This window comes from Hyla sarda, chromosome 5 (assembly GCF_029499605.1).
Source record: "Hyla sarda isolate aHylSar1 chromosome 5, aHylSar1.hap1, whole genome shotgun sequence".
NCBI lineage: Eukaryota > Metazoa > Chordata > Amphibia > Anura > Hylidae > Hyla > Hyla sarda.
This window is the reverse complement of record NC_079193.1, coordinates 283,445,532-283,470,319: the sequence shown is the minus strand read 5'-3', so window position 1 is coordinate 283,470,319 and position 24,788 is coordinate 283,445,532. Positions and strand designations below refer to the sequence as shown.

Sequence of the window (24,788 nt, the reverse complement as noted above, 5' to 3'; positions counted from 1 at the left end):
AAACAAATTTTCTTTCCAAAAGCTCAATGGCTCTTTCCAAAAGCTCTTTTGAGCATTGTAGTGCACCAGCAGAGCTCTTGACGTCCACACATGGGGTATTTCCACACTCAGAAGAAATGGGGTTACAAATTTTGGGGGTCATTTTCTCCTATTACCCCTTGTAAAAATATAACATTTTGGGAAAAAACTGCATTTTAGTGAAAAAAAATTTAACAAATAGTCGTCAAACACCTGTGAGGTGTTAAGGCTCACTGTACCCCTTGTTACGTTCCTTGAGGGGTGTTGTTTCCAAAATAGTGTGCCATGTGTTTTTTTGTTGTTTTTTTTTGCTGTTCTGGCACCATAGGGTCTTCCTAAATGTGACATGCCCCCAAATTTCAGCAAGATTTGCTCTCCAAAAGCCAAATGTGACTCCTTCACTTCTGAGCATTGTAGTGTGCCAGCAGAGCACTTGATGTCCAACACATGGGGTATTTCCATACTCAGAAGAGATGGGGTTACACATTTTGGGGGCATTTTCTCCTATTACCCCTTGTAAAAATGTAAAATTTGGGGGAAAACTAGCATTTTAGTGAAAAAATTAATCATTTACACATCCAACTTTAACGAAAAGTCGTCAAACACCTGTGGGGTGTTAAGGCTCACTATACCCCTTGTTACGTTCCTTGAGGGGTGTAGTTTCCAAAATAGTATGCCATGTGTTTTTTTTATGCTGTTCTGGCACAATAGGGGATTCCTAAATGTGACATGCCCCCCAAAAACAATTTCAGAAAAATTCACTCTCCAAAATCCCACTGTCGCTCCTTCCCTTCTGAGCCCTCTACTGCGCACGCCGAACACTTGACATACACATATGAGGTATTTCCTTACTCGAGAGAAATTGGGTTACATATTTTAGGAAGATTTATCTCCTTTTACACCTTGTAAAAATTCAATAACTGGGTCTACAAGAACATGTGTAGAAAAATTCTAATCCAAAATTTTGGATAAGAGGGGGGAGGGTATTAATACTTAGCGTTTATTGAATTACGATAAAATCAGACAAAAAAAGTCCAAGTGTATTAGTGTATAGAAAATATATCTTACTTAAATGCTGAATATATTATTAGAAGTAATTATATAGGAGTAGCTAGAAAAAGCCCCCCATATGTTGGCACATAATCATTTTGCAATTAAATTATTGGAATTTGCACTAACACAAAATTACATTCTATTCAACGGTAAAATCTTCCATCAGCTGAGGAGGACGGCCATGGGGAGCACTTGCGCCCCCACATACAACAACATCCTCTAGGGCTGGTGGGAGGCTACCGTTATGTTCGCCACCCCACGTGAAAATTTCGGTGAACTGACCAAATTATGGGCCAGATTCATCGATCACATTTTTATACTCTGGCAGGGGACCAAAGACACATTTGAGGAGTTTGTAGCATCTCTTAACTGTAACAACATTGGCTTACATTTTACCTATGAAACTGGGACTAACCAGTTGGCTTTTCTGAATATAATGATCCGAAAAGAGAAAAATGGAAATCTAGCTACTTCCATACATCGCAAACCAACTGCAGCAAATTGTCTCCTGAGGTGGGAGAGTTGCCACCCGGGCCCCCTTAAAAGGGGGATCCCGAGAGGGCAATATCTCCACCTCAGGAGGAATTGCTCTAGACGTGATGAATTTGTCAGGGAGGCGAGGGATCTAAGGACACAGTTCAGAGAAAGGGGCTATCCCAATCATATCTTGATTGGGGCTTATCAACAAGCCTTGGAAACATCTAGAGAATCTCTTCTTATTCCTAGATCTCGTCAGGGGGGTACAGAATGCACTCGAATCACTGCAACCTATGACAAGAGAGCTGAACAAGTCAGAGGAATATTGAACAAACATTGAAACATTTCAAGGAAGGACCAAGATATAGGAACAACATTGCCAGAGAGACCTCTGATAACCTTTAGAAGAGGACGAAATTTGGGAGATATGCTTACTGATAGTCATGTGGGCCCCCTAACAAAATCAAAACAAACCTGGTTGGGAAGAACAACTCAGCCCAAGGGAAATTTTCCTTGTGGAAGATGCAAGGCTTGTTCTTTTCTTCAAAAAACTGATTCATTCTTTAATCCAGTCACTGCCAAATGGATGAAAATTCATCATTTCATCAATTGTAACACTAGATTTCTTGTCTATATGGTAATTTGTGAATGTGGCAGTAGATATATAGGGGAAAACAATGAGAGATTTAAAAAAAGGCATTCTTGAACATCTGGGGGATGTCAGGCACAATCGAGACACCCCATTATCAAGACATTAATACCATGCATGCAGGGGAATATAAGTACCTCAGATTTATTAGGATTGACAAAATTACCCCTTCATCAAGAGGAGGGGACACTGATCATTTGTTACTCCAGAGGGAGAGCCATTGGATCCATCAAATGAACACGGTATCTCCCTCTGGATTGAACGAACAATTACATTTTGCTTGTTATTTTATGATGCTGGTTGAGGTTTGGTGACAACCAGGTAGTCAGTAGAGGTTGTAGCAGACCTCTAGAGGTAGAGTCACCACCCCCCATAAGCTTAGGGACCTATAGGGAGTAGGAGGTTCGTGAGCGGGACCACAATTTTTTAGGGCTGATCATCCTGCCTAGGAATAGGGCGGTATAGTTAGATCAGGGCAGTATAAGTCCTTAGGCCCTGTTATTCCCTGGTCCACCACCCCTTGAGGGATCCCTTGACCCTAGTTTCAGCACCTTGTTCATTAGAAAATAACTCTCTAGATAGGTTCCCCCACCTCTATTAGTTTTTATATTTTTTATTATTTCTCTGAATTAAACGTGTCCGCTCACTCCCCCCTTGCCTATTCATCATCGCTCTATATACAATAATGAAACATCTATTGGAACTGCTAATATTTGCTATATACAAGTTCAGATATAGCAGTCAGGTTATCCAATCAGCTCTAATATAATATTAATAGTGCACAAAATGATGACCTGTGTTCCTCTGAATAGCGGCAGGGTTCCTCTTTTGAAAAAATGGGGGGCACCATAATACGGACCACCATGTGTGCGCACCCCTCTATATAACTAATATTATACTAAATCTGGATACCTAAAGATTGTTGACTGTTGGGTGACAAGAAAACTGTCCCTCCCACTTACTATGAGAATCTATCACTAAAGTGCTAGACTATGAATAAACCTGTCTAGAATATACAGGTAGAGATAATTGATTAAAATGGATTCATAAACACACTCCATACACATCAGTTAAGTTTCTGTAACGCAACTTTTAAACTTAGTGCCAGCAATCACTCTTTACATGTGTGGTCCCTGTGCTGCATCAAAGTGCGGTGCCAGAAAACTTGGTTACACCCTGTACTGACGTCAGACGGGGGCATGACATCTCTGACGTGGCACAGCTAGGGAACCGGATATAACATCAGACACCGCTGATATGTGCAGACAGCGCAGTGAAGCCAAACGTCTCGGCTCCCTGCTAATAGCAGGTGCGCGCTGCATCTCACTCATGCTGAACATTGAACCATAAGTACACCGCAGTGCGGCTCTCCCCCACCCACCCGGAAAAAGGCATACTTGATATCATAGGTGGCCATCCCTCTAGGATATATACTATTTTGTTACTCTGGTTAATTATTGCACTTGCTGTCTGATATCTGCGATAAGACATAAAGGCTTTTGATGGTGCCTTTGTTTACCTGGCACCTCATATAGCCTTACTTAAAATAGGGTTAACCCTGAGGACGTCGCCTCATTGCGTCAGAAACGCGTAGGGTACCTTCTTTTCATTTGTTCTATGTGATATCATTGTGCATTTATCTAATATATACTAAGAGGTTACGCTTTGGGACAAGTATTTGGACCTGAATGGTATTTGATGTACTATATTTCTTGGGGGCATTTTCTAGCTACTCCTCAGAGGCGGCTCTCTAATTAGGCCGCCTAAGGCCTCACGCTAAAAGGGGCCTCGCGGCCACCTAACTCATGTAATTAGAGCAGTGATTCCCAACCGGGGTGCCGTGGCACACTGCTGTTCCGTTTGGCACTGCCCGGGGTGCCGCTGGATTTTGCTGTCAAATTTATTTTATTTATTTTTATTTCCCTGGTGCCACAGCGGGAGGGAAGTTTTGTGCGCTGTGCGTGCACCTGAGGCTGTATCTCAGATAGAGGAGCAGTGAGCTTACAGGACCTGCGATCAGTCACATGGAGGAGGAGGAGTCACATGATCTGGGGCTGCTGCTCTAGGCCCCAGCATCCACCTATGTCCCCCAGCGTCCCTTAGCTTCCCCCTCCCCCCTGCATCCCAGAGAGGGGAAGTATGCGGAAGCTGCACCGGGCCGGTGTAGTGACCTGTGCCCCAGCATCCCCCCTGCGGCGCAGTGAATGAGTGCCCTGCTGGAGCCCTGAATCAGTACCCTGCAGGAGCCCTGAGTCGGTGCCCTGCCGGAGCCCTTAGTTGGTGTCCTGCCAGAGAAGGGAAGAAAAATGGCATGCTTTAGATACTGTTCCATGTCCTTCCGCCCCCTCTCACCTATGTCCATTCCCCCCCTCACCCACATTTATCCTCCTGTCATCCATGTCCTCCTTGTCCGCCCCCTGTCCATCCCTGTCACCCATGTTCAACCCCCAGTCTACCTCCCCCAGTCTACCCCCTGTCACCCATGTCCACCCCCCTATTCACCCCTCTGTCCCTTTGTCACCCCTCTTTTAAACCCCTCTGTCACCCCTGTCCATCCCCCTGTCACCCATGTTCACCCCAGTCCACGCCCCTATTTACCCCTCTCTCACCCCAGTCCACCCTTCTTTGTCACTCCTGTCCACCCCTCTTTTAACCGCTTGTCACCCTTGTCCACCCCTCTGACCCAGTCTCCCATGTCCACCCCTCTATCAACCCTGTCCATGCCCGTGTCACCCACCCCTCTGACAACATCCTTGTCACCCATGTTCACCCCTCTGTCCCTTTGTCACCCCTGTTACCACCTTGTCACTCCTGTCCACCCCTGTCACCCCGACGGCCTCCTGTCTCCCATGTACAGTCTTCTACACCCCTCTGTCACCCATGTACACACCTTTACACCCCTGTCACCCATGTACACCCCTTTACACCCCTCTGCCACCCATGTACACCCCTCTACACCCCTCTGTCACCCATGTGCACCCCTTTACACCCCTCTGTCACCCATGTACACCCCTTTACACCCCTCTGTCACCCATGTACACCCCTTTACACCCCTCTGTCACCCCGTCCATCCCCCTGTCACCCATGTTCACCCCCTGTCCACCCCCCTATTCACCCTTCTGTCACCCCTGTCCACCCTTCTTTGTCACTCCTGTCCACCCCTCTTTTAATCGCTTATCACCCTTGTCCACCCCTCTGACCCAGTCTGCCATGTCCACCCCTCTGTCACCCCTGTACTATCCTCTACACACCTATCTCCCATGTACACCCCTCTGTTACCCCTTTACATCTATATGCCCCTGTATTCCTCTTCACTTGTAAAAGGGGAATCTGGAGGCTAATGCTGGTAAAGTGCGGAGCCTAATAGATTTGTTTGGCAGGTTTAACGGTGAAGAGTTGTGGCTGGAAGAAATGGTCAGGACGGTCCAGACCAAACGGAGAAGAACAGGGAACGATGCTGATCAGAGAAGACGTCACATGTGAGTTGCTGTATAAAGGGTCAGGATAGGGTCAGGAATACACATTTGTGTTCCTGATTCTATAGTGTTCTTTGAATACCCTGTTGACAACTTTATTTCAGTTTTCGGAGACACCAACAAGAATAACTGAGTAGTCAGACAAAATCTTTTTTTTATCTATACCCAATGTTTGTGTATAGATATTTTGTAGAATAATTTAATTAGAAAAATAAGATTTCAAGAGCTGTGAATAGCGAGGTTATTATATATATTAACCCCTTAAGGACTCAGCCCATTTTGGCCTTAAGGACTCAGACAATTTAATTTTTACGTTTTCATTTTTTCCTCCTCGCCTTCTAAAAATCATAACTCTTTTATATTTTCATCCACAGACTAGTATGAGGGCTTGTTTTTTGCGCGACCAGTTGTCCTTTGTAATGACATCACTCATTATATCATAAAATGTATGGCGCAACCAAAAAACACTATTTTTGTGGGGAAATTAAAACGAAAAACGCAATTTTGCTAATTTTGGAAGGTTTTGTTTTCACGCCGTACAATTTCTGGTAAAAATGACATGTGTTCTTTATTCTGAGGGTCAATACGATTAAAATGATACCCATTATTATATACTTTTATATTATTGTTGCGCTTAAAAAAAATCACAAACTTTTTAACCAAATTAGTACGTTTATAATCCCTTTATTTTGATGACCTATAACTTTTTTATTTTTCCGTATAAGCGGCGGTATGGGGGCTCATTTTTTGCGTCATGATCTGTACTTTTTTTTGATACCACATTTGCATATAAAAAACTTTTAATACATTTTTTATAATTTTTTTTTAATAAAATGTATTAAAAAAGTAGGAATTTTGGACTTTTTAAATTTTTTTTCGTTCACGCCGTTCACCGTACGGGATCATTAACATTTTATTTTAATAGTTCGGACATTTACGCACGCGGCGATACCAAATATGTCTATAAAAAATGTTTTTTACGCTTTTTGGGGGTAAAATAGGAAAAAACGGACGTTTTACTTTTTTATTGGGGGAGGGGATTTTTCACTTTTTTTTTACTTTTACTTTTACATTTTTTTACATTTTTTTTTACACTTGAATAGTCCCCATAGGGGACTATTCATAGCAATACCATGATTGCTAATACTGATCTGTTCTATGTAGAGGACATAGAACAGATCAGTGTTTTCGGTCATCTCCTGCTCTGGTCTGCTCGATCACAGACCAGAGCAGGAGACGCCGGGAGCCGCACGGAGGAAGGTGAGGGGACCTCCGTGCGGCGTTATGAATGATCGGATCCCCGCAGCAGCGCTGCGGGCGATCCGATCGTTCATTTTAATCGCGAACTGCCGCAGATGCCGGGATCTGTATTGATCCCGGCACCTGAGGGGTTAATGGCGGACGCCCGCGAGATCGCGGGCGTCGGCCATTGCCGGCGGGTCCCTGGCTGCGATCAGCAGCCGGGATCAGCCGCGCATGACACGGGCATCGCTCCGATGCCCGCGGTTATGCTCAGGACGTAAATGTACGTCCTGGTGCGTTAAGTACCACCTCACCAGGACGTACATTTACGTCCTGCGTCCTTAAGGGGTTAAAGTTGCCTTAAAATATGCAATCTATACAGTTAATTTTAATATCGCCTGCTTACTTTTTTTTTCTTCCTTTTATCGCGCTTGGGGGGCCTCAGATTTATTTTTGCCTAAGGCCTCAAAAAGTCTTGAGCCACCTCTGCTACTCCTTTAATATATTCAGCATTTAAGTAAGATATATTTTCTATACACTAATATACTTTTGGATTAGAATTTTTCTACATATATATTTCTTTGGGAGTTATTGGTCACTTTATAATTTTGGTCCTTGCTGCTGGACCCGTTATGTAAAAGCAGTTATATTTTTTTTTTCTACAAGAACATGCCAGTGTAAAAAATGAAGATTTTGAATTTTCTCCTTCAATTTGCTGCTATTCCTGTGAAACACCTAAAGGGTTAACAAACCTTTTGAATGTCATTTTGAATACTTTGAGGGGTGCAGTTTTTATAATGGGGTCATTTATGGGGTATTTCTAATATGAAGGCCCTTCTAATCCACTTCAAAACTAAACTGTTCTCTAAATAATTCCGATTTTGAATTAGAAAATTGCTGCTGAACTTTGAAGCCCTCTGATGTCTTCCAAAAGTAAAAACATCTCAATTTTATGATGCAAACATAAAGTAGACATATTGTATATGTGAATCAATATATAATTTATTTGGTGTGTCTATTTTCCTTATAAGTAGAGAGTTTCAAAGCTGACAAAAAGCTAAATTTTAAAATTTTTCATCAAATTAGGGAATTTTTCACCAAGAAAAGATACAAGTATCGACAAAATTTTACCACTAACATAAAGTAGAATATGTCACGAAAAAACAATCTCGGAATCAGAATGAAAAGTAAAAGCATCCCAGAGTTATTAATGCTTAAAGTGACAGTGGTCAGATGTTCAAAATATGTCCGGGTCCTTAAGGTATAAATGGGCTGGGTCGTTAAGGGGTTAAAGGGGTACTCTGGTGGAAAACTTATTTTTTTTTAATCAGCTGGTGCCAGAAAGTTAAACAGATTTATAAATTACAATATATAGAAAGTAGGAGAGGCTCCTATCTGCTAGTTACCTAGCAACTCAAATGGCACCTATACCCACGGTGTCGGAAAGTAAAGTGATTAAAAGGAAAATTGAGGCTCAGGATCATGAATACTGGATAGACATTTATTAATTAATTGTTTCAAATATGTAATGTGCTCCGTGACTTATAGGGCCCTTGTGGGTCAGCAGGGACACAAAATACAATTTCATAAATTATAAAATTACATAGATAGCATAGAATACATTATAACATAAAAAAAAAATTTGTAATAAACTACAATCAATATAAAAGCCACACGTCTGTGGATATTCCAGCCTGTCAGAATAAAATAGTGATGCACGTGGCTTTTGAATAGAAACGAATATGTAAAGTGCAAAATTGTACGGTTCATTGCTCTGTTTGTGGAATGAGTGGTATCCGTTGGCAACAATGTAACAATTAGTGCATGGTAATAATGTAGCAATGTCTGGTATACTAGCAGTGTTTATGAGCAAACAGTAGCAATGTTAAGTATAATTGCAGTACTGAAGAGCTGAAGGATAGATCACCGCTTAGAGACTCGGCCGTCTCATATGGATAGTGGTGATAGTGGGCTTCAATGATGGGGACTGCAGCGCTTCAATGAGCCGTGAATTTCTCCAAATCGCGTAGAATGCGCGGACAGAATGTTCAAATTCACGGTCCTATTATGTGTGGCATATGCTGATAGAGACTCAGACGTCTCAGAAGTTACAGCAATAATGAAAGATCCAGTTTTTTTGAGGCTGTACAGGTAATTCCCGATGCGGTCAGAGGATATGTGGCGTCCTCGTGGCTGTGGCAATGCGCATAAGAACCTGGGGCTTAGCGGATGCCGTATAAGCACAATAGCTGTATTCCAATATAGAGGCTGGATATATGTGGCATTAGTAGCGAAACTGGATGCGTTTCAAGTCCTCCATAGGACTTTTCTTCAGCAGCTTCAGCAGCTAATAAGTACTGGAAGGATTAAGATTTTTTTTAATAGAAGTAATTTACAAATCTGTTTAACTTTCTGGCATCAGTTGATAAAAATAAATTAATAAAGTTTTCCACTGGAGTAACCCTTTAACTTTTACCTAATGTATATTTACGCCAGAAGTATAAATTTTCCTGGTCGATCCTGAAACTAATTTAAAGGGGTTATCCAGGAATAGAAAAACATAGCTAATTTCTTTTAAAAACAGCTCCCCTTTTATCCCCAGGTTGTGTGTGGAATTACAACTTGGCTCCATTTACCCTAATGGAACTGAGCTGCAAAACCACACCCAAACTGGAGACAGACGGAGATTGGTTTTTGAAAGAAATTAGCTCTGTTTTTCTGTTTCTGGATAACCCCTTTAAGGGTACATTCCCACACGGCGTATTTGCTGCGTATTTGCTGCTGCGTATTTTATTTTCTCTGTTGAAGTCAATGGGTAGGAAAATACGCAGCACCAAATACGCAGCAAATACGCAGCAAATACGCAGCAAAATACGCCGTGTGGGAACGTACCCTTAATGTCGGTTTTGCAAGAATTTTCCCAAAATTGATCTCAGGGTTTTTGCTCATCACTGACCAGTGAGAATTGGTCTTAAAACTGGAGCATTCTGACATTAGAATTTTTTCAAATGGCTAGATACCAGTTGACAACCTGACTCCAAATCCCCCTCATAGTCAGGTCCATATCTGCATATAGCCACTAGATAGCTGGGCCATAAATGCCACAAGGCATGGAAGGGCCAGCTTACAGTATAAATATTTTATTTATTTTATTTCACAATCCCCTCACCAATCTCCTAATGAATGGAATATCCACACAATATTTGTGCTTGTGTGCATTAGATGGCATAATCACATGGTTGGCCGACATTCATTCAGCCGACAGTTATCTTTCCTGTCCTCCCTATAAACATGAAAAATGGGTAAAAAGTCGGAAGACCGCAATACACCTTAGCTTGGTGGCAGCAGGTTCAGCCAACTTTAGTCTAAGGTGTATGGGTACCTTTATATTATATTATTTGTATGGAAGGTATACACAAAAAATGTATATTAACCTAAAGCTCCATTCATATCACACTATCCCCAGTGTATATTGGAATTATTTTTTTCCAGAGTGTACCATTGTATACCTCTAAGGATGAACCTTGAAACTGCAATGTGAAAGAGGCCGTAAAAGGTATCTGTCACCAAGTTTACTTTGTCCTCTTAGTGTAGACTTGTGACAGAGACTGTGATTACTGTGCTGTTTTACTTACATCTTTTCATGCAGTAGCCTTATATTATGTTCACATATAGCTGCCTAGCTAATGTGGGGGACTTATGCTGCCTACCTAATGTGGGGGACTTCCGCTGCCTAGCTAATGTGGGGAACTTCTGCTGCCTACCTAATGTGGGGGAATTCTGCTGCCTAGCTATTGTGTGGGACATCTGCTGCCTAACCTATTTTGGGGGAACATCTGCTGCCTAGCCAATGTGAGGGACTTCTGCTGCTTAAAATATGTGTGGAAAGTCCACCCCTTTCAAACTTGTAGCGGGTTTGAAACTAAATCCACTCGTGTAAACGTACACTAAAAAAAATACTTTTAATGGGTTGACATATTCTGACAGCCATAACTTTTTTCTTTCTTTTTTGAAAGCGCTTATTTTTTGCGAAACAAGGTTTTGTCCGCAGAGTCTGTTTTATGATGGGAGTAGTAGGAGAATGGACGGCTCATGCCGTGGAAGCGGACGGCATTGCGCACCAGCCAGCTCCCAGTAAAATGAAACAATGTCACTGTAATTTGAAATTCCCTGCCGGGAGCCGTGATTAGCCAGAGGAGGGGAGCATGACGGCTGCTTCCCTGGTTTATAAGTTATGATCACAGCGGGTCTCAGGAATGATCAATCCTTCAGTCCCTGTACTACAACCCCCAACATGAAACAGACTCAGTTCCATGATAGAAGTAGTTGTAGTACAAGTGTTACCGCAGAGTCACCACAGCTGCCCGCAGACTCTCGCAGCTGGGGGGGGAGCTACTGCAGGAGTCTGTAGGAGTCTGCGGGTGGCTGTGGAATGGCTCTTTCACCATTATAAAAACCGTATATGTTTTTTATTATATACAATTTTGCATATGGTTTTGTCAGTAGTTTCGTGTTTTGGGGGGAAAAAACTGATACAAAATCATTTTGCATAATCGAGATGTAAATGTTGCCGTAAAAATGACTGGAATGGAGGATACTGTTACGCCAAGCGCTCCGGGTCCCCGCTCCTCCCCGGAGCGCTTGCAGCGTTTACCTTGTCGCAGAGTCCCGGTCAGACCCGCTGACCGGGAGCGCTGCGCTAGTGTCTCTGGCGGGGATGCGACCCGCGATGCGGGACGGGCCCGCTCGTGGTTCGCATCCCAGCCTGCTTACCCGACCTGTTCCCCATTTGTCCAGTCTGCTGATTGCCGCCTGGCCCAATTAGTAACTTCACCTGTGCCCTAGCCTATATTACCTCACTTCCCCTTCCCAGTATTGCCGGATCTTGTTGCCATTGTGCCAGTGAAAGCGTTCCTTGTATGTCCCAAGCCAGTGTTCCAGACCTTCTGCCGTTGCCCCTGACTACGATCCTTGCTGCCTGCCCTGACCTTCTGCTATGTCCGACCTTGCTCTTGCCTAATCCCTTGTACCGTGCCTATCTCAGCTGTCAGTTGGAGTTGAGTCGCTATCGGGTGGAACGACCAGGGGGTTACCTGCCGCAGCAAGTCCATCCCGCTTTGCGGCGGGCTCTGGTGAATACCAGTAACCCCTTAGACTTCGTTCCCCTGGTACGGCCCACTTCATCACCCCACTGACACAGAGGATCCACCACCAGTATCCTCACAGTACCCGGATCCCGCTGCCAGTTGTCGCTGACCTTACCACGGTGGTCGCCCAGCAGTCTCAACAGATAGCGCAACAAGGACATCAGCTGTCTCAACTGACTGTTATGCTGCAACAACTTTTACCACAGCTTCAGCAACCATCTCCTCCGCCAGCTCCTGCACCTCCTCCGCAGCGAGTGACCGCTTCCAGCCTCCGCTTGTCCCTGCCGGACAAATTTGATGGGGACTCTAAACAATGCCGTGGATTTCTCTTGCGATGTTCCCTGCATTTGGAGATGATGTCGGACCAATTTCCCACAGAACGGTCAAAGGTGGCTTTCGTGGTTAGTCTCCTGTCTGGGAAGGCCTTGTCATGGGCCACACCGCTCTGGGACCGCAATGATCCGGTCACTGCCACTGTTCAGTCCTTCTTCGCTGAGGTTCGTAGTGTCTTCGAGGAACCAGCCCGAGCCTCTTCTGCCGAAACTGCCTTGTTGAACCTTGTCCAAGGAAATTCTTCTGTGGGCGAATACGCCATCCAATTTCGTACCCTCGCCTCTGAATTATCTTGCAACAATGAGGCCCTCTGCGCGACCTTCAAAAAAGGCCTATCCAGCAACATCAAGGATGTGCTGGCCGCACGAGAAATTCCTGCCAACCTGCATGAACTTATCCATTTGGCCACCCGCATTAAAATGCGTTTTTCCGAAAGACGCCAGGAGCTCCGTCAGGATATGGACTTTGTAGACACCAGGCGATTTCTCTCCCCGGCTCCTCTCTGCTCAAGTCCATTGCAATCTGTTCCTGTGCCTTCTGCCGTGGAGGCTATGTAAGTAGACCGGTCTCGCCTGACCCTACAAGAGAGGACACGCCGCCGCAATGAGAATCTATGCCTGTACTGTGCCAGTACCGAACACTTCCTGAAGGATTGTCCTATCCGTCCTCCACGTCAGGAAAGACGCACTCCGATTCCGCACAAAGGTGAGACAGCTCTAGGTGTGAACTCCGCTTCTCCACGTCTTACTGTGCCTGTGCGGATTTCTTCTTCTGCTAACTCCTCCTTCTCAGCTGTGGCCTTCTTGGATTCAGGCTCTGCAGGAAATTTTATTTTGGCCTCTTTCGCTAATAGGTTCAACATCCCAGTGACCAGTCTCGTCAGACCACTCTACATCGCTTCAGTTAATGGAGAAAAATTGGACTGTACTGTGCGTTACCGCAGAGAACCCCTGTTAATGTGCATTGGACTACATCACGAAAAAATTGAATTTCTGGTCCTCCCCAATTGCACTTCTGAAATTCTCCTTGGCTTGCCTTGGCTCCAACGTCATTCTCCTACCCTTGACTGGACCACCGGGGAGATCAAGAGCTGGGGTTCTTCTTGCCACAAAAAATGCCTCACGTCTGCTCCCAGCCCCGTCAGTCAAACCCCTGTGGCTCCTCCTATACCAGGTCTTCCCAAGGCCTATCAGGACTATGCCGATGAGACTTTGCCACCTCACAGGCCTTATGACTGCCCTATTGATCTCCTTCCTGGTACTACTCCACCCCGGGGCAGGATCTATCCTCTGTCTGCTCCTGAGACTCAAGCCATGTCGGACTACATCCAAGAAAATTTAAAGAGGGGATTCATCCGCAAGTCTTCATCCCCTGCCGGAGCAGGGTTCTTCTTTGTCTCAAAAAAAGACAGTTCCTTACGGCCGTGCATCGATTATCGCGGTTTAAATTAAATCACTATCAAAAACCGCTATCCCCTGCCTCTTATCTCGGAACTCTTTGACCGCCTTCTTGGCGCTTACAACTTCACCAAATTGGACTTAAGAGGTGCATATAATCTCATCCGCATCAGGAAAGGGAATGAGTGGAAAACCGCATTCAATACCAGAGACGGACATTTTGAATATCTGGTTATGCCCTTTGGGCTCTGCAACGCCCCCACTGTCTTCCAGGACTTCGTGAATGAAATATTTTGGGATTTGTTATATACCTGTGTTGTGGTTTACCTGGACGGCATTTCGATTTTTTCTTCTAGCCTCGAAGAACACCGCCGCCATGTCCGCCTAATGCTCCAGAGAATCTGTGAAAATCAATTATATGCCAAGATGGAGAAATGTCTCTTTGAATGCCAATCTCTTCCCATTCTAGGTTATCTAGTCTCTGGCCAGGGACTTCAAATGGACCAGGACAAACTGTCAGCCGTTTTAGATTGGCCACGCCCCTCTGGACTCCGAGCTATCCAACGCTTCTCGGGGTTTGCCAATTACTACCGACAGTTTATTCCGCATTTTTCCACCATTGTGGCTCCGATTGTGGCCCTAACCAAGAAGAATGCCAACCCTAAGTCCTGGCCTCCCAAAGCGGATGTGGCATTCAATCGCCTCAAAACTGCCTTTGCTTCTGCTCCCATAATCTGCAGACCTGATCCATCAAAACCCTTCTTGCTGGAGGTGGACGCCTCCTCGGTTGGAGCCGGAGCCGTACTCCTACAAAAAAACTCTACCGGACATAACATTACTTGTGGTTTCTTGTCTAAAACCTTCTCTCTGGCGGAAAAAAATTACTCCATTGGTGACTGTGAACTTCTGGCCATTAAACTAGCCCTCGAAGAATGGAGGCACCTGCTGGACGGTTCCATCTACACGGATCACAAGAATCTCTCGTATCTCCAGTCTGCCCACTGTCTGAACCCACGCCAGGCTAGGTGGTCGTTGTTTTTTGCCTGTTTTAACTTCGAGACGCCCTTTCTCGTTCTTCTGATGCTTCCGAATCGGAAGCCCCCCTGCAACACATTGTACCTCCTGAGTGTCTGATCTCCTCTGCTCCAGCTTCTATCAGACAAACACCTCCTGGAAAGACTTTCGTCCCTCCACACCAGCGCCTCAAGATCCTCAGGTGGGGACACTCCTCGCACCTCTCCGGCCATGCTGGTGTCAAGAAGTCCATCCAACTCATCTCTCGTTTATATTGGTGGCCTACCCTGGAGGCAGATGTCGCTGATTTCGTTCGGGCCTGTACAGTTTGTGCCCGGGACAAGACTCCTCGCCAGAAGCCTGCCGGTTTCCTTCATCCTTTGCCTGTTCCTGAGCTACCATAGTCTCAAATTGCCATGGATTTTATTACGGACCTGCCTTTATCCCATGGCAACACAGTCATCTGGGTGGTCGTTTATCGTTTCTCCAAGATGGCACATTTTATTCCACTTCCAGGCCTTCCTTCAGCGCCACAGTTGGCGAAGCAATTTTTTGTGCACATTTTTGCCTTCACCGGCTTCCCATGCATATCATCTTGGATTGAGGCGTTCAATTTGTATCGAAATTTTGGAGAGCTCTCTGTAATCAACTAAAAATCTAATTAAATTTCTCATCCTCCTATCATCCCCAATCCAATGGGCAAGTAGAGAGAGTTAACCAGATCCTTGGTGACTATTTGCGACATTTTGTTTCCTTCCGCAGGACGATTGGGCCGATCTTCTACCCTGGGCTGAATTCTCGTACAATTTCAAGGACTCTGCATCCTCTGCCAAATCCCCGTTCTTTGTGGAGTACGGCCGTCACCCTCTGCCCCCACTCCCACTTCTTCTGGTTTGCCTGCTGTTGATGAAGTTACCCGGGACTTCTCCACCATCTGGAAGGAAACTCAAAAATCCCTCCTACTGGCCTCATCCCGGATGAAGAAGCATGCCGACAAAAAGAGAAGAACTCCTTCTGTCTTTGCTCCTGGAGACAAAGTGTGGCTCTCCGCCAAGTATATCCGCTTCCGTGTCCCCAGTTATAAGCTGGGACCACGTTATCTTGGACCCTTTAAAATCAAGAGTCAAATCAATCCTGTCTCCTACAAACTCCTTCTTCCCCCTTCTCTCCGTATTCCTAACGCTTTTCATGTTTCTCTCCTTAAACCGCTTGTCCTTAACCGCTTCTCTCCCAAGGTTGTCGCTCCAGCTCCTGTCTCTGGCTCCTCCAATGTCTTCACTGTGAAAGAGATTCTCGCTTCTAAGACAGTCAGAGGTAAAAAAAAAATTCTCGTAGATTGGGAGAATTGTGGACCTGAGGAGAGGTCTTGGGAACCCGAGGATAGCATCCTCGACAAAGACCTCATTCACAAGTTCTCGGGTTCCAAAAAGAGGGGGAGACCCAGGGGGGGGTACTGTTACGCCGAGCGCTCCAGGTCCCCGCTCCTCCCCGGAGCGCTCGCAGCGTTTACCTTGTCGCAGCGTCCCGGTCAGACCCGCTGACCGGGAGCGATGCGCTAGTGTCTCTGGCGGGGATGGGACCCGCGATGCGGGACACGCCCGCTCGCGATTCGCATCCCAGCCTGCTTACCCGACCTGTTCCCCGTTTGTCCAGTCCCGGCGCGCGCGGCCCCGCTCCCTAGGGCGCGCGCAAGCCAGCTCTCTGTGTTTTAAAGGGCCAGTGCGCCGCTGATTGGCGCCTGGCTCAATTAGTAACTTCACCTGTGCCCTAGCCTATATTACCTCACTTCCCCTTCCCAGTATTGCCGGTGTGAGGTGGTTTTTTGCGTCCCCGTAGATCCATGCGTCCGCTCCTCCCCCAGCTCTCCGAACTTTTCCGAAGCTAGAGCTGGGGGAGGGCAGAGCAAGGGGATGGAGGAGGTTCACGCCCCCTCCCTCATCTCCTCTCCCTGAGCTCGGCTGGACGCAGATCTCCACGGAAAGCCCCCTCCCTGAGGACATAGATCGCCACGGCAGGTCCCTCCCTCATCTCCCCGAGCTGAGGACGTAAATCTCCACGGCAGGTCCCCTCCCTCATCTCCCCCAGCATATCTCCATGGAAGGTCCCCTCAAAGGGGGACATACTGCACGGGCTACAGGCTAAAGGGGGACAAAGGAGGACATACTGTATGGGCTATAGACTGCACAAGCTAAAGGGGGACATACTGAGCTCTATGTGAGCTCTCCCCGAGCTGAGGACTTAGAGCAGTGCTCCCAATGAGCTCTATGTGTAAAGGGGGACATACTGCACGGGCTAAAGGGGGACATACTGCACGGGCTAAAGGGGGACATTTAGCCTGTACAGTATGTCCCCCTTTAGCCCGTACAGTATGTCCCCCTTTAGCCCATGCAGTATGTCCCCCTTTACACATAGAGCTCATTGGGAGCACTGCTCTACGTCCTCAGCTCGGGGAGATGAGGGAAGGGACCTGCCGTGGAGATTTTCGTCCTCAGCTCGGGGAGATGAGGGAGGGACCTGCCGTGGCGATCTATGTCCTCAGGGAGGGGTGTGCCGTGGAGATCTGCGTCCAGCCGAGCTCAGGGAGGGGAGATGAGGGAGGGGGCGTGAACCTCCTCCTTCCCCTTGCTCTGCCCTCCCCCAGCTCTAGCTTCGGAAAAGTTCGGAGAGCTGGGGGAGGAGCGGATGCATGGATTTACGGGGACGCAAAAAACCACCTCACACCGGATCTTGTTGCCATTGTGCCAGTAAAAACGTGTTCCTTGTATGTCCCAAGCCAGTGTTCCAGACCTTCTGCCGTTGCCCCTGACTACGATCCTTGCTGCCTGCCCTGACCTTCTGCTACGTCCGACCTTGCTCTTGCCTAATCCCTTGTACCGTGCTTATCTCAGCCGTCAGTCGGAGTTGAGTCGCTATCGGGTGGAACGACCTGGGGGTTACCTGCCGCAGCAAGTCCATCCCGCTTTACGGCGGGCTCTGGTGAATACCAGTAACCCCTTAGACTCCGTTCCCCTGGTACGGCCCACGTCATCACCCCACTGACACAGAGGATCCACCACCAGTATCCTCACAGTACCCGGATCCTGACAGATATTATCCAGCAATTTCCAGAATCAACAAATGTGCAGGCTTTACAATGGCGTTCATAATCCTGATTGCAAGGATCGGCAGAATATACAGTGCACCTCTGAAAGATGAAAGAAGCTGATTGGCTGCTAAGGGCAACTGGTCATCTTTTACATTGTACAGGTTTTGATAAATCTCCCCACACTGAGTCAGGTTTTACAGACGTTTGTGTGTAAGATGTGACTATTCAGTGAGGGAAAAACAAAAAAAACTGTCTGGTTTTGCCCATAGAAACCTGTCAGGCCCAAGGCCTGATTATGGAATCTTACATGTGTATTATAATTGTATTTGTGTATAATGTATAATTTAAGACATGGGTGAGGGTTCATTCAGACTGTGTATTTGTTATTGGGTATTCCAGTTTATTTGTCTATCTGTGTTATACCTCCTTTGAAGTCAGGCACTCTGGATATCATAAAACAAACAAAGATAATGGAACAGGAAAGAGGGAAGGCACCCCCCCCCCCCCCACCTTGTCGGGTCCGAAAAATTGCCTTCTCCCTCCCAAAAAGCCACTATAAACTGAGATGCTGGAAAAACCTTTGTTCAAGCCAATGGCAAAAGCTGACCAGACATCCTAAGATACAGCTGGCCTCTAACTTACAAGGACTGCTATACCATTATGCTGTAAGGACTTTCTTTTTGTTTTCTGAACTTGTCTTGCTGAACCCTTTTAAATATTTTTGTACCTCTATGTCATTTGTTTATTTTATACGTAGCACTGTGATACCTTTTTTCAGATTAAATGTTTAATTAATCAGCTCTGGTGAAGCACGTTTATCAAAGGGTTAATTTGGTGACTTGCTGGGACTAGTAGTGGATACCCAGAGGCCTGGTGGCTTCAACCCTTGCACCATCACACTCTCTCTAGCATCTTGGCTGGACTGATTGGTTGTGTCACGATCACACCCTATCTAATTGGAAAATAAAACCTGAGCTGTGATTGGAGCTGAGGACAGTGCAGTCTTCTTAGATTGGCGGCAGGTTGCCCCACAATGCATTTAGCTTATAAGTGTATACATTTCTTTAAGCTAAAAGTGTATCAGAACCAGATGCCAGATATACATTAGCAAGCATATTACTGTTTTTATTATTGTCGCTCCACCGGAAATACCTGACGCCTGCCAGGTCACCAAGGGCCTTCAGTGTCAGAAGGGCAGGGCTGGTGCAAGGATTTTTGGAACCTTAGGCAAAAGCTAATTTTGCCATACTCTTAACCCCGCCCATTGGCTCTGCTCTTTGACGCGCCCTACCTTACTACTGGGGTGACACAGTGTAAAAAAAAAACTCTACATGTAATTTCCTTACTACTGGGGTGACACACTGTAACAAACCCCCTCCTCATGTAATCTCCTTACTACTGGGGTAACACGCTGTAACAAACCCCCTCCTCGTGTAGTCTCCTTACTACTCGGGTAAAACACTGTAACAAACCTCCTCATGTAATATCCTTACTACTGGGGTGACACACTGTAACAAACCTCCTCCTCATGTAATATCCTTACTACTGGGGGCCACAATGCATCAAGGGAGCGCTCCAGGCAGTGGCCTACTCTGCCTATGGATAGAGCCAGCCCTGAGTGGGGGTGAATCCAGTTTTCCAATCCAGATTATCTGAACTTGAAGGATTGGATCTTCCCCTATATAAGGGATACTGTTAGTATGTGAACAGTATGACTAAGGTGGGGGTTATCCACTGAAACCTGCCACTTTGTATGTTCTGTGTATCAATAAGGAAGTTTTTATTACACGTATTACAGCGCTTGACATTTCTCTTTAGAAGTTCCTGCACTTACAATACACACGCATTTTAGACCATTAGGTCCACTTATTATTTTATTTTTATTTGTTTATGTATTTTATGCCTCATTATGAATTTTAGAGTATATGCAGCCCTGCAAGATTTATTATACAGGGTGGGCCATTTATATGGATACACCTTAATAAAATGGGAATGGTTGGTGATATTAACTTCCTGTTTGTGGCACATTAGTATATGTGAGGGGGGAAACTTTTCAAGGTGGGTGGTTACCATGGCGGCCATTTGGAAGTCGGCCATTTTGAATCCAACTTTTGTTTTTTCAATAGGAAGAGGGTTATGTAACACATCAAACTTATTAGGAATTTCACAAGAAAAACAATGATGTGTTAACGTAACTTTTATCTTTCATGAGTTATTTACAAGTTTCTGACCACTTATAAAATGTGTTCAATGTGCTGCCCATTGTGTTGGATTGTAAATGCAACCCTCTTCTCCCACTCTTCACACACTGATAACAACACCGCAGGAGAAATGCTAGCACAGGCTTCCAGTGTCCTTTGTTTCAGGTGCTGCACATCTCGTATCTTCACAGCATAGACAATTGCCTTCAGATGACCCCAAAGATAAAAGTCTAAGGGGGTCAGATCGGGAGCTGGAAAAACTCAGGGACCGTGCTCTCTTTTCAGTGCATAAAGAGGGAAACACATCATTATGTAGCAATTTCGCATATCCAGTGGCCTTGAGGTTTCCATTGATGACGAATGGCCCCACTATCTTTGTACCCCATATACCACACCATACCCATCAATTTTTGTGTTCCAGCAGCCTTGGAGGGATCTATCCAGTGTGGGTTAGTATTAGACCAATAGCGGTGGTTTTGTTTGTTTACTTCACCATTCACAGAAAAGTTTGCCTCATCACTGAACAAAATCTTCTGCGTAAACTGAGGGTCCTGTTCCAATTTTTGTTTTGCCCATTCTGCAGCACCTGAAACTACGGATACTGGAAGCCTGTGCTACCATTTCTCCTGCGGTGTTGCTATCAGTGTGTGAAGAGTGGGAGAAGAGGGTTGCATTGACAATCCAACACAATGGGCAACACATTGAACACATTTTATAAGTGGTCAGAAACTTGTAAATAACTCATGAAAGAATAAAGTTACGTTAAAACCAAGCACATCATTGTTTTTCTTGTGAAATTCCCAATAAGTTTGATGTGTCACATGACCCTCTTCCTATTGAAAAAACAAAAGTTGGATTCAAAATGGCCGACTTCAAAATGGCTGCCATGGTCACCACCTATCTTGAAAAGTTTCCCCCTCACATATACTAATGTGCCACAAACAGGAAGTTAATATCACCAACCATTCCCATTTTATTAAGGTGTATCCATATAAATTGCCCTCCCTGTATATTACTCAGACGGATCCCTCCAAGGAACAGCACAGGATAGAGCAGGCGCACACAACTTCAAAGGTAAAAAATGTTTAAATTACCCGGCATGCAACGCGTTTCGCTGGATAACCAGCTTCATCAGGCATGTTGGGAATAGGGAGCACTACAGATATTTATACAGAAACATTAACCCACACATTGCCAATGTGAAAGACAATATACAGGAAAAGCGTATAAAAAATACTACAAATTATAATAAAACGAATGAAAATAAAATAATGGATAGCGGATAACTGGCGTTCTCAATCATTTCATTTAATCCGTCAGGAAAAAGGGAACAAAGTGAGAAAATCTAGTAGGATTCTCTATTAATTAACCTTTGAAAAAAAAATTTGTAGCAGATGATATGACCTCAATAACTTTTAATTTTAAGAAATCGAAGTTGCCTGCATGGATCTGACAGACGTGTCGGGAAACACTATGCAGCATGCACTGCTTTCCTACATTAGATCGGTGTTTATTCATGCGGGACCGCACCGTCTGAACGGTGCGGCCCAAATACTGTAAACCACATATGCACGATAGAAGATAAATCGCATAACTGCTATCGCAGCTATGCATTCCTTTGATTAGAAAAGATTTCTTTGAAACATTAGAAATAAAATTATCACCCTTTTCAATCATAGTGCAACATTTACATCTGGTTTTTCCACATGAGAATGGTACCGTAGGCCTGTTCTGCAGAATTAAATATATTGGACAGATCTCAGGCCATCGCTAGGGGCCACTAGATTCCGCAGATTTTTTGATTTGCGGAATGTGACACCCGGATGGTCTGCCAGGGTATCCTTTAAGATCGGGTCACCTTTTAATATATACCAATATTTATTTAATATTGTTTTCATCTTGGGTGCTCCACAATTAAAATTAGTAATGAAATTATGACTGTAAGTATTATTGGGCTTTTTATTTTTACATACTGTACTCTTTAGAGTCTCCTTATCACTATTATTAGTAGTGTTGAGCGGCATAGGCCATATTCGAATTTGCGATATTTAACGAATATATGGACGAATATTCGTCATATATTCGCTAAATTCGCATATTCGTAATATTCGCGTTCTATTTTCGCATATGCGAAAATTAGCATATGCGAAAATTTGCATATACAAAAATTTGCGTAAGCGAAAACTCGTATATGCGAAAATTAGCATATGCACATTTTTGCATATGCAAAAATTGCACACCAGTCTCACACAGTAGTATTAGAGCCTTCTTTACACCACACAAGCTGGAAGCAGAGAGGGGTGATCACTGTGATGTGTACTGTGAAAAAAAAATATATATATACGTAATTACGAATATATATTGTGCTATATTCGCGAATTCGCGAATATGCGATATTCGCAAATAAAATTCGCATTGCGAATATTCGCGAGCAACACTAATTATTAGTAACAGTTTTTGGAATTATTAAATCCTCCTGTTGTTAAATTTTAGCATTATAGGCTTTATTCAAAATATATTTAGGATAATTTTTCTCTTTAAAGCGACTTTGTAAATGCGAGACTGCTCTATAAAATCAGTATTAGAAGTGCAGTTTTTTCGGATACGCAAATATTGCCCATAGGGCAATTCACCCTGTATATTGTCGATTTTATTCTATAATACGTTTGTGATCACATATTAACGAATAAATTTGGCATCAGATATTAAATATTCACTTACCGTATATACTCAAGTATAAGCCGAGTTTTTCAGCACGATTTTTCGTGCTGAAAACACCCCCCTCGGCTTATACTCGAGTGAACTCCCCCACCCGCAGTGGTCTTCAACCTGCGGACCTCCAGAGGTTTCAAAACTACAACTCCCAGCAAGCCCGGCCAGCCATCGGCTGTCCGGGCTTGCTGGGAGTTGTAGTTTTGAAACCTCCGGAGGTCCGCAGGTTGAAGACCACTGCGGCCTTCAACATCATCCAGCCCCCTCTCACCCCCTTTAGTTCTGAGTACTCACCTCCGCTCGGCGCTGGTCCGGTCCTGCAGGACTGTCCGGTGAGGAGGTGGTCCGGTGGGATAGTGTTCCGGGCTGCTATCTTCACCGGGGAGGCCTCTTCTAAGCGCTTCGGGCCCGGCCTCAGAATAGTCACGTTGCCGTGACAACGACGCAGAGGTGCGTTCATTGCCAACGTAATTCTGCGTCATTGTCAAGGCAACGCCTCTATTCCGGGCCGGAAGCGCGGAGAAGAGGCGCCCCCGGTGAAGATAGCAGCCCGGACCACCTCCTCACCGGACCACCTCCTCACCAGACAGCCCTGCAGGACCGGACCAGCGCCGAGCGGAGGTGAGTACTCAGAACTAAAGGGGGTGAGAGGGGGCTGGATGAAGTTGAAGGCCGCAGTGGTCTTCAACCTGCGGACCTCCGGAGGTTTCAAAACTACAACTCCCAGCAAGCCCGGACAGCCGATGGCTGCCCGGGCTTGCTGGGAGTTGTAGTTTTGAAACCTCTGGAGGTCCGCAGGTTGAAGACCACTGAGGGCGAATGATGAGAAGAGGATGATGAAGGGGGGGGGGGGTGTGGGGATGATGAAGGGGGGTGGGGATGATGAAGGGGGGGTGTGGGATGATTACAAGGGGATGTGTGGGATGATGAAGGGGGGATGTGTGGGATGATAAGGGGATGATGAAGGGGGGGATGTGCGGGATGATAAGGGGATGATGAAGGGGGGGATGTGCGGGATGATAAGGGGATGATGAAGGGGGGATGTGTGGGATGATGACAAGGGGATGATGAAGGGGGGATGTGTGGGATGATAAGGGGATGATGAAGGGGGGATGTGTGGGATGATGACAAGGGGATGATGATGATGAGGATGTTAATGACGGGTCTGGATGATGACAGGGGGGGATGAGGTATTTCCCACCCTAGGCTTATACTCGAGTCAATAACTTTTCCTGGGATTTTGGGTTGAAATTAGGGGTCTCGGCTTATACTCGGGTCGGCTTATACTCGAGTATATACGGTAATTGTCATACTTGTTTACTTGTACTACAACCTTGAGGACTGACAATTTTGATTATTTTGAGTTTCCAATAAAGATACATGCAGAATACAAATCATTGCCTGTCAGATGCAAAGAAGCAGCACAGAACAGGGTGTAAGTATTCTGATGCTGCTGACGCTGCTGCTGTTGGTTACGAGGACACAGGTGAACATACAACCAAAGTCCAGTCTAGTGAGAAGAAAGAACAAGAACCACTGGGCCTAAAACTGATGTACATGTCAAACATTTCTATAGCCATCTATTAGTCAGAAGGAAGTGAAAAGTGTGTCCTTTTGGCCTCTGTGTGGCAAATATACATCTGAATGTCACAAAAAAAAGGATGGGGGGGTGAAACAACACAGTAGACAGCACTCGAGAGGAATACAATTAAAAAATTTATAAAACTTTTTTTGTTTTTAACATGAAAAACAATGGGTGATAGATATCCCTGTATGGCATCCATTATATGTACATGGTATAAGCATTTAATATGTATGTTAAACAGATGCCGTAACAACCAATAAGGGAGCTGAGCCAAGCGCCAGGGCTGCCATCAGGAATTTTTGGGCCCCATACAATTGAAGTTTCTGGGCCCCCCAAACTATATAAACATGGGTATCAGTTTAACCGTATTGACCCACAGAATAAATAGAACATGTTAGT

At 45.2% G+C, this 24,788-nt stretch overlaps 1 protein-coding gene across 2 annotated transcripts in view; it reads right to left on the bottom strand.

Moving 5' to 3' along the window:
* LOC130274057 (chloride channel protein C-like) overlaps positions 1-24,788 on the bottom strand; it is a 245,721-nt gene that overhangs the window by 4,322 nt on the left and 216,611 nt on the right. The window contains exon 19 of one of the 2 annotated variants that reach the window (XR_008844224.1): positions 2,023-2,123. The exons of the other annotated variant lie outside the window; for it this stretch is intronic. The gene's annotated coding sequence lies outside the window, so the exon portion shown is untranslated. The remainder of the gene's footprint in view (positions 1-2,022; positions 2,124-24,788) is intronic. 2 annotated transcript variants of the gene reach the window in all.